We start from the raw sequence: 11,539 nt of genomic DNA, 5'->3' as shown, positions 1-11,539 counted from the left end.
TGTCAGTCTAGAAGTACTTGTTTTATGAATTTGGGTGCTCCAATGTGGGGTGTGTATATATGTAGGATAGTTAAGTCTTCTTGTTTAATTGAACCCTATGTCATTAATCAGTGCCCTTTTTGTCATTTCTTCTAGTTTTTGGTTTACAGCTTCTTTTATCTGACATAACAATAGCAACCCCTGCTGTCTTTTATTTTTCATTTGTCTAATAGATTATTTTTCATCCTCTTACTTTGAGCCTATGTGAGATAGATCTCTTGAAAATTGCGGATGGATGGATCTTATTTTTTATCTAACTTGCTGCTCTAGTATATGCCTGTCTTTATAGGTAAATTTCTTGAAGACAGCAATAGTTGAGTATTGATTTTGGTTGTTTGTTTGTTTTTCTTTTGTTTTACTTTTTTTTCCATTCAGCAGTCACTCAGTGTCTTTTAATTGTAGAATTTTGTCTATTTACATTGAAGAGTATTATTGTTAGGTAAGAGTTTACTACACCATTTTGTTATTTCTTCGCTTGTTGTTTTCTAAATCCTTTATTTCTTGTGTTCTATCTTACTGTATTACTCTGTAGTTAAGTAATTTTCTTTAGAAGTATGTTTTGATTCCATGCTATGTTTTTGTGTATCTGTCATAGATTTTTGTTTTGTGGGTACCATGAGATTTACAAAAAAATATATAGTATAACAGTTCATTTTGAACAGATAATGACTTAACTTTGATTGCAAAGAAAAGCATCAAAAACCAACTCTACACTTCAACATGCCCTACACACATTTTGACTTTTTGATGTTTAAATGTACATGTTTTTATATTGCCTACTTCTAAACTGTAGTTATTGATGGTTTTAATAGTTTTGTATTTTATTCTTCATACTTATGATACAAGTGGTTTATTTACCACAATTATAATATGACAGTATGCTGATTTTGAATGTTCTCTTACCAGGGAATTTTATACATTCCAATGTTTTCCTGTTACATGTTAGTACCCATTTCTTTCAGACTGAAGAACTCTCTTTAGCATTTCTTGTAAAACAGGTATGGTGTTGATGACTTTCCTCAGCTTTTGTTTTTCTGGGAAAAAAAATCTTTATTTCACCTTCATGTTCGAAGAATAACTTTAATGCACATAATATTCTGCCTTGAAAGATTTTTTCCCTTATCACCTTGAGTATAGCATACCATTTCCTCTTGGCCTGCGGGCTTCTGTGAGAAATCTGCTGAAAGCCATATTCAAGCTCTGTATTACTCTGTTCTCACATTGTTATACAAAATTACCTTAGCCTGAATAGTTTATAAAGTGAGGAGGTTTAATTGACTCACAGTTCCACAGGCTGTACAGGAGGCATGGCTGGGGAGGCTTCAGGAAACTTACAATCATGATGGAAGGTGAAGGGGAAGCAAGCACATCTTCACATGGCGACAGAGGAGAGAGGGTAAAGGGGAAAGTGCTACACACTTTTAAACAAACAGATCTCATGAGAACTCTATCATAAGATAGCACTAGGGGAATGGCTTTAAACCATTAGAAAACACCCCCATGATCCATTCACCTCCCACCAGGCCCCACCTCCAAAACTGGGGGATTACAATTCAATATAAGGCTTGGGTGGGAACACAGAGTCAAACCATATCATTCTGCCCTGGTCCCTCCAAAATTTCATGTTCTTCTCACATTTCAAAACACAATCATGTCTTCCCAATAGTTCCCCAAAGTTTTAACTCATTCCAGCATAAACTTAAATGTCCAATTCCAAAATCTCATCTGAGACAAGGTCCACATGTAAGCCTGTAAAACTAAAAACAAGTTATTTACTTCTAAGATACAAGGGAGTTACAGGCATTGGATAAATGCTTCTGTTCCAAAAGGAAGAAATTGGCCAAAATAAAGGAGCTACATACCTCATGCAAGTCCAAAATCCAGAGGGGCAGTCATTAAATCTTAAAGCTCCAAAATAATCTCCTTTGACTCCATGTTTCACATCTAGGCCACACTAATGCAAGCGTTGCTCTCAAGGCCTTGGGCAACTCCACCTTCATGGCTCGGCAGGGTACAGCCCTGTTGGCTGCTTTCATAGGCTGATGTTGAGTGCTTGTGGCTTTTCCAGATGCATGGTGCAAGCTGTGAGTGGAGCTACCATTCTGGTTTCTGAAAGATAGTGTCCCTTTTCTTACAGATCCATTAGGCAGGACCCAGTGGGAACTCGGTGTGGGGGCTCCAACCCCACATTTTCCCTCTGCATTGCACTAGTAGAGGCTCTCTGTGAGGTTTCTGCCCCTGCAGCAGACTTCTGCCTGGATATCCAGGCATTTGCATACAACCTCTAAAACTTAAGCAAAAGCTCCCAAGCCTTAATTCATGTCTTCTGCACACCCACAGGCCAGACACTATGTGGAAGCTGCCACAGGTTGGGTCTTGCGCCCTCTGAAGCAGTGGCCCAAGCTGTACCTTGGCACCTTTTATTCCCGACTGGGGTTGGAGTGGCTAGGATGCAGGTCATCATGTTCTGAGGCTACACAGAGCACTGGGGACCTGGGCCTGGCCCCCGACATCATTTTTTCCTATTTGCCCTCTGGGCCTATGATGGGAGTGGCTGTAATAAAGGTCTCTGAAATTTCTTGGAGGCATTTTCCCCACTGTCTTGGCTATTAACATGTAGCTCCTCTTTATTTATGCAAACTTCTGCAGCCTTGAATTCCTCCCTATAAAATGGGGTTTTCTTTTCTACCACATGTTCAGGCTGCAAATTTTTCAAACCTTCATGCTCTGCTTTGCTTTTAAATATAAATTCCAATTTCAGACCGTCTCTTTGAAAATAGAGAAGAAGCCAGGCTAATTCTTGAATGCTTTGCTGCTTAGAAATTTCTTCCACCAGATACCTGAATTCATCTCTCTCAAATTCAAAGTTCCACAACTCTCTAGAGCAGGGGCACAATGCCACCAGTCTCAGTGACCTTTACTCTACTTCCCAATAAGTTCTACATCTCCATCTGAGACCACCTCATCCTGGACTTCACTCTCCATATCACTACTAGTATTTTGTTCACCACCATTCAATAAGTCTCTAGGAAGTTCCAAACTTTCTCCTCTTCCTGTCTTCTTCTGAGCCCTCCAAACTGTTCCAACCTTTGCTTGTTACCCAATTACAAAGTCGATTCCACATTTTCGGGTATCTATAGGAGTGCCCCACTTCTCTGGTACCAATTTTATGTATTAGTCCATTCTCATGTCACTGTAAAGAACTAACTGAGATTGAGTAATTTATGAAGAAAAGAGGTTTAATCAATTCACCGTTCCTTAGGCTGTACAGGTAGCATGGTTGAGAAGGCCTCAGAAAACTAACAATCATGGTGGAAGGGCAAAGGGAAAACAAGCACATGGCAAGAGGAGAAAAAGAGAGCAAAGGGGGAAGTGCTACACACTTTTAAATAACAGATATTGTGAGAACTCTAACACAAGGCAACACTAGCAGAATGGTGCTAAACCACTAGAAATCACCCCCATGATCCAATCACTTCCCACCACGTCCCACCTCCAGCAGTAGGAGATTGCAAATTTAGATGAAATTTGGGTGGAGACACAGAGCCAAACCATATCAGTCTCCATTAAATGTGATATTTTTCTCTTGCTGATTTGAATATTATTTCTCTGTCTTTGATTTTTCCTAATTTGATTACAGTGTAACCTGAGATATTACTGTTTGTATTGAATTTGATTGGTGAGCAATGGTCTTTTCTACCTAGATGCTATTGTGTTTCTCCAGAACTGAGAAATTTTCAGTTATTATTTCAATAAGTATAGTTTCTAGGCCTTTTTATCTCTCATTCCATTTGGATATTTCAATTATGCAAAAGTTAAGGTACTTGATTGTGTCCCATAATTTTCATAGGCCTTCTTTACTTTTTTTTTTTTAGCTCCTCTGAGAAGTTAGTTTCAAATGTTCTGTCTTCAAGCTTACTGACTCTTTCCTCTGTCATCAAAACTATGGGCACGTTGGCTCACGCCTGTAATCCCAGCACTTTGGGAGGCCGAGGCGGGTGGATCATCTGAGGTCAGGAGTTTGAGACCAGTCTGGCCAACATGGTGAAACCCCATCTCTACTAAAAAAATGCAAAGAATTAGCTGTTTGTGATGATGGGCACCTGTAATCCCAGCTACTTGGGAGGCTGAGGCAGGAGAATCCCTTGAACCCGGGGGGCGGAGTTTGCAGTGAGCCGAGATCGTGCCATCGCAGTCCAGCCTGGGCAACAAGAGTGAAACTCTTTCTCAAAAAAAAAAAAAAAAAAAAAGGATGGAGGAGGTTGGGAAGAGGGAGGCAGGGAGTCAGCGTCATAGCAATGGGTGAGAAAGATGAAAGATGTGTGGCCATTGCTGGCTTTGAAGGTAGAATGCGGGCAGCCTCCAAAACCTGGAAAAAGCAAGAAAGTAGATTTTCCCCGAGAACCTCCAAAAAGAAAGCAGTCCTGCCGACACCTTGATTCTAGCCCAGTAAGAAGCATTTTGGGCTTTGGACATCCAGAAATGCAAGACAAAATTTGTGTTGTTTTAAGGGATTAAATCTGTGATAGTTTATTATGGCAGCAACAGAAAAAGAATATACCTGTCAAAACTGGGTTCCCATCTTCAAAGGCTTCCCTTCTGCTTGCCGTCCAGTCCACAGCTCCACTTGCAGGCGCAGTACAGTTGGCTTTCGAGCAGGGCTTGGATTGAAAATTCAGCGTGTAAGTAAGAAGTCCACAGTCCAGACGAACCTTGAACACGCCTTAATTGCCCCTCCCGTCGAGAGCAGGGACCAGGATCCACTGAGTGTAGACCAGAGCAACATTCCTCAAGGTGTCCTCACCCCCGGGCACCCTCCCGCAGGGCTCAACCAGCTAACCTCTTTCCACCGTTTGAATTGTCTCTCTCTCCCTTCAGGCATATAATTAAATTTGCATAAATTCAAAGAGCATATGCTGCAATCCCATTGTAATTTCAGATTTGTTTTTATTTCCTGACTTTGCTGAGGAAATAATAAAAACAAAACCTCCTAAAAAAAAAGATTTCTAATGAGTTTTAAGTTCAGTTTTTGTATTCTTTATTTCTGGGATTACTATTTTTAAACGTTGTTTTTATTTCTCTTTCCAATTTCTTATTTTCTTCCTGAATTGTTTTCCTTTTTTTTTTAGTTTTCTGTTTTCTTATAATTTCTTTTTTTAACATTTTTCTTTCTTTAAATATTTTATTAAATTCCTTATTTCCTTAGAGATCTTTGTTCTGACCTGTAATTTCTTGAACTTCTTTAAGAGGCTTATGCAGAATTCATTGTCAGACATTTAATAGATCTTTAATTGTTCAGGGTCCATTGTTGAGCCTCTGTTGATTTCTTTTGGTGGTGTCACATTTCCCTTGGTTTTTATAATCTTTGCATATTTATGTCGATGCCTGTGCATTTGAAGAGAGACACTTCCAGTTTGCGCAGGTGTTCTTTGTTTGTCTTAGATCTTTAGTCCTTAGTATTCTTTTTTTTTTTTAAGACAGAGTCTTGCTCTGTTACCCAGGAATGCAGTGGTGTGATCTCGGCTTACTGCAGCCTCTGCCTCCCAGGTTCTTCCAGCGATTCTCCTGCCTCAGCCTCCCAAGTAGCTGGGATTACAGGCATATGGCACTACACCCGGCTAATTTTTGTATTTTTAGTAGAGATGAGGTTTTACCATGTTGGCCAGGCTGGTCTCGAACTCCTGGCCTCAGGTGATCCACCCGCCTTGGCCACCCAAAGTGCTAGGATTACAGGCGTGAGCCACTGTGCCTGGCCAGTATTCACTCTTAAATGTTGACTTGTTGTTGCTTCTTCTTCTTATAGTCACCACTGCAACTAAACTTCCGTTCTGTCATTGTTTCCTAGTGTGGGGAAGTCTTATTTTGTGCACTGAAGCTTAAATACTGTGTTGGGACTATATTGCTGTGCTGTCATTGTTTCCAATTCCAGGAAATTCTTAATCCCAGTCTTTTAATTGTTTTGGGGCCAGGGAGAGGCTCCATGAAAGAACCTTGGGTTTGTGGAAAATCTGGCTAAGAATTCTTGCTGTACTGCCAACTGTGCTTCCTGTAGTTCTATGACACTAATCAGTCTGTTAAATGTGGCATCTCTGCTAATTATAGTGCTGAGTAGCCACCAGGCTCCATGCATCAGGTACTGCATTCAGTGTCCTATTCTTTGTTCCCATTTCACCTCAGATGATTCAACTCTCCCAGCACTCCCAAAGGTTTTTATGGGAGAGGACCAGAGTGGATTACTGATAAAGATTCCTAGACTGGAGGCGAGATTGAACATCCATCTCCAATTCCCCCCTTCCTCCTTAGCAGACATAGGTCTAGGGAAATTCTTTGTGAGTGGCATTATACTAGCTTGGGAAAGGGGGTAGTGCAACCTGAAATGACCGTTTCTTTTACAGTCCACAACTTTCCTTTATTCTGCACTTCTCCTCTGAGTTCTGTTGTATTTACAATGGAGCTCCCATCTTTGAATAGCCTCTAGTTTTATTTTTATGGGGACACTGATGCTAGGGGCTTTTCTCTTCCTCCATCTTTCTTCTTTCTGACTTTACCCTCCAAAAGTGTAATCCTCAAAATTTCAAGTTTTTTTTTTTTGTATGCCTTCCATGGAGCTCATACAACAAACAATGATACATTTGAAATTATTTCAATATGACTGAAGCACAATTAGCTTCCTAATCCCAGAGTTCTTTAATTAAACACAAGAGGGATGATTCCAGAAGTAACACTCATCACTGCTATTCCTTAGTCCCTCTGAGATTTGCTTTAAGAGCAGGTCTCCACCTCTCACATCCTGCTATAAATATGACTGCATTTTAAAGCTTAGAGAAGCACCTAAAAACCTTTTCAATCAAATATCAAGGAAACAAGTATATATCAGAACCAGAAGTAAGTCCTTGCATTTTTATGTTCTTTATTTTTGGTTAAAGGGGAAATATATTAATGTATAAACTGAATCTCACAAAATGTTTGCATTTTTATTATTAAAAATCATTTTTTTCTTTGACTTTGCATATCATTGGGGGGCGTGAATCAGTTTCTTCTCTGAAAAATTCTCAGTGCCTTCTCTCAGAGGCTGTGAGCAAAGAAGTAGGAAAGGAGATTAGCTATGAAAAGTGTTAACTCCATTTGTAACGATACTCATTACATGCTCACTATATGCAAATCACTTTTCTAAGCACTTTAAATGAGTAAACTATATTATTCCTCCTAAAAACTCCATTTCTCATTTTATAGCTTGGAACACTAAGGTAAGACAGTTTAGATAATTTGACACTATGGTGGTGGTAAAATTTGTTGCTGATGAAGCTAGAATCACAATCACTAATGGGGATTAGATTCATAAAATTCTTACTTTTTGAATACTAAAATATTTACTCAGACATTCAGTATATTACAGTAGGCCCAGTATCATGTAATCTAATGTAATTATTTTGCAAAGGTTGCAAATGAGCAAGATATTAACCAAATTCAATTAGAAAGTTAGTTGGTGGCAGAGCTGAGCATAGGTTCCAGAGCCACCCAGAACTTTTGTTTGCTTGGGAGAATCTCTGAGCACACCTGGATAGCTTAGGGAATTGCTGCTTTTGGGTATCACTGGTTATTTGCATCTGATCATAGGTACTAGACTGCTGAGAAGTTGGCCATTAGTGGACAGGTATATTGAGAGTTGATTTAAGTGTTGCATCTGTCAAGGTTAACACGAAACATTCTGTTGGCCCTGAGTCTCACATTTCAATCTAGAATCCATCTGTGTACTTTACTTTCCTTGCAAATAAATGATCTAGTGAATTTATATATTTTTTCCACTTAGCTCCTAGCACACATCATTTGTATTTCAATTATTTATTTTTCTTCATCATATTAGAACATTTCCAATACCATTACAGAAGAAGAAAGGCAATGAAAAGGAGATAGAGATAGCCTCATACATTCTCCTTTTGCTAAAAGTAATATCATTTTGAAAACAGACTACGGGTCCCGTCTTCTTCATCTGTAGTTTCCAACAGCATAAAGCTTTGTATGTCTCTGAGGACAAGATAGAAAACTACATTAGTAAATGTTTTCCTTTGCATCTCCTTATTTCAAGTAAATGGGGGACTTATATTTTCAAATATTTTATGTCACCTTGAAGGTTGCTTCTTAAAAAATAACTGTTTATTATGCTTCTACTCTTCATTTTAAACATTTTGCTTGTTTCCACCTTTACAAGCAAAAATGGACAAAATCATATTTTATCCTGCAGTCCTCTAGGGCAAATTTAACTTTGGGGTACTCTGTTTCCTAAAAGTGCATATATGTCATCTTCTATTTCTAGTAGCAGAGTTTGAACTCAATTAATTTCCCTAACAACAGACTCACAAAAATTCGCTGATATTTTTCAAGTAGTATTTTATAGAATTATCACTGATGAAATAAAAAACAAAACAAGAAAGACAAACAGTATGCTCATCACACACAAATGCAAGGTCATTTTTAGGCATTAGATGGGGCTTAAATTAATCTAAGATTTTCATGTACTTTATATCTCCTAACCTGCATACCTCTATTTCCTCTTCCAGCCCTCTACCTCTGGTAACCACTGTGTTATTTTTATCTCTGTATATTTAATTTTTTAATATTCCCCATATAAGTGAGATCATTCAGTATTTGTCTTCCTGTGTCTGGTTTATTTCACTTAGAATAATGTCCTCCAGGCTTGTACGTGTTGTATCAAATAACATGATCTTCCTTTTCAGGGATGAATAATATTCTATTGTAAATATGTACCACCATTTCTTTATCTATTTGTCCTTCATCAGGCACTTGGGTTGTTTCCATACCTTAGCTATTATGAAGAATACTGCAAAAACATGGAAGTAGCAGCAGGCTTTCTGTATTCCAAGTTCTTGCCCAGTGTATCGGAAAAATTGGATCACATGTGGACTTGGAGGATGAGTGCAAGGTTTTATTGAGTGGTGGAGGTGGCTCTCAGTGAGATGGATGGGGAGCCAGAAAGGGGACGGAGTGGGAAATTGGTCTTCCCCTGGAGTCGGGCAGCTCATTTGCCGATGTTGCTCTGACCGCCCCCAGCCGAACTCCCCTCAGTGTCTGCATCGTTCCACCATCACTGGTCTGCTGGCATCTGCTGATGTCTGCTGTTGTGCTCCTCTGCTCCTGTCAACATCCAGCCACTTGTGTCCATGCCCACTAAGGCCTTGGGTTTTTATGGGCACAGGATGGGGGCTGTGGCGGGCCAGAGTGGTCTTGGAAAATGCAACATTTGGGTGCAAAAACAGGAGTGCCTGTTCTCACTTAGGTCCTTGGGCAAAGGTCTGTGGGTGGAGGCCTCACCAGGGACCCCACCCTCCTCTACACATCACTTCCCAACCCTGCTTCTGTATCAATATTGGATTCTGTATACTATGTAGCTGAGGTCCCAGTTCTAGGTTTTACAACTTGTAACTTTTTCCTGTCCTTGATCTACTCCTCTGCTCTTTCTTCCTCTATCATGCAGAACCTTCCCAACAAACTGACCTAGCAAGCCCAGGTGTTCCTTATTCAAGAGGTGTTCACCTTTTATTCTGTCCTGACACAGGGGTTAGACCTACTGTGGTTTTCCTTCTTCGTACACACATCTTAGCTGTAGTCTTTTTACCTCTCTCCACTTATGAGCCCTTCTTCTCTACTGCAATTGTGTATTTCTGGATCCCATAAAAGCCAATGAGCTTCTCAGTCAAAACTGTTTCAGATCTCACAGGCAGTTATTAAGCCACATGCAACAAATAAGTTATTCTGCAAATGAACTCCTCTAGTCCAATTTCCTACTGTGTCCTTTTAAATCTGAAATTCTCACATCCTGATATATTTTCTCTCATTTTTCTTTGTTGTAACTGCTGAAACTGTACTCTGGTGAAGGCCATTGATACTCTTGATAGGAACTTGAAATGAGTAACACTTAATGTGAGAAAGATTTGAAGTGAATAAGAGTAAAGTGAAATGTCTGTGGTTTAGGGAGCTTAGCTGGATTTTCTGCACTTTGCATTGTGTGTGTGTGTGTGTGTGTGTGTGTGTGCACACACATATTTCACTCAGTGATAGTTTCCAAAGAACCATTACATCTGGTATCCTTGTATTTGCTCGTTATCCTTCTGTAGACCCAGGAAATCTGAGACAGGTCTCAGTTAGTTTAGAAAGTTTATTTTGCCAAGGTTGAGGACACACCTGTGACATAGCCTCAGGAGGTCCTGAGGACATGTGTCGAAGGTGATCATGGTACACCTTGCTTTTATACATTTTAGAGAGACATAATCTATCAATCAATACATGTAAGATTTACCTTGGTTTGGTGCAGGACAAGTCAAAGCCTGGGTTGGGGCAGGGTGGCGTGGCGTTTCCAGGCTGTAGGTAAATTTAAACATTTTCTGGTTGACAATTGGTTTGTCTAAAGACCTGAGATCAAAAGAAAAGAATGCTTGGGTTGTGATAAAAGGTTGTGGGGATCAAATTTTTATCATGCCGTTGAAGCTTTTAGCTGGCAGGCTTCAGAGAAAAGAGGCCGTAAAATGTTTCTCTTCAGACTTAAAATCTGTGTTATGTTAATGCTGGAGAGGAATAATGAGGCATGTCCAAACCCCATTTCCCTTAATGGCCTGAACTAGTCTTTCAGGTTAAATTTTACAAGCCCTGGCTGAGGAGGAAGTCCCTTTAGATGGTTGGGGGGCCTTAGAATTTTATTTTTGGTTTACACTTCTTATCATATCCTTCTTAGAAGTTTTCTTGCTACAGTTGTTGCCATAAACTTTACCTTTTTTTTTTTTTTTGGTGGAACCTTACTCTGTCGCCAGGCTGGAGTACAGTGGCTGATCTCCGCTCACTGCAACCTCTCCACCCTGGGCTTGAGCAATTCTCCTGCCTCAGCCTCCGAGTAGCTGAGATTACAGGCATGTGCCACCACACCCGGCTGATTTTTGTATTTTTAGTAGAGATGGGGTTTCTCCGTGTTGGCCAGGCTGGTCTTGAACTCCTGACCTCAGGTGACCCACCCGCCTCAGCCTCCCAAAGTGCTCGGATTACAGGCATAAGCCATCATGCCTGGCCAAACATTACTTTTTTAATGAGGTCTTCCTTGACCTTCCTTTCCCCAAAACCGTATTTCCTTTATTTTTCTCCACAACAGTTATTTGAATATTATTTATTTGCTTGAAATAATAGCTCTCTCTGTCTACTAGAATGGAAAAACCAAAAAAAGCAGAAATTTTTGAAAGGTTTCTTCGCTTCTGCATCCATAGGGCCCAATCACACAAAATGTTGAGTATCAGTAAATACTTGTTTCACGAATATCCAGTTTGATGCCCAAAATGACATGAGAAGAGGAAAGATAAATATTATTATTTCCATTTACACATGGGAAAATACAGTGATTCATTCAGTTGCAAAGCTTTTAAATTACTGAAGTAACTCTGTAATTCAGGGCTCCTAACCAGCTCCTAACATCAAGGTATGTCATTGCTTCTACATGATA

The sequence above is a fragment of the Gorilla gorilla genome, chromosome 9 (assembly GCF_029281585.2).
Source record: "Gorilla gorilla gorilla isolate KB3781 chromosome 9, NHGRI_mGorGor1-v2.1_pri, whole genome shotgun sequence".
In the NCBI taxonomy this organism is placed as follows: domain Eukaryota; kingdom Metazoa; phylum Chordata; class Mammalia; order Primates; family Hominidae; genus Gorilla; species Gorilla gorilla.
Note: the sequence above shows the minus strand (reverse complement) of the source record.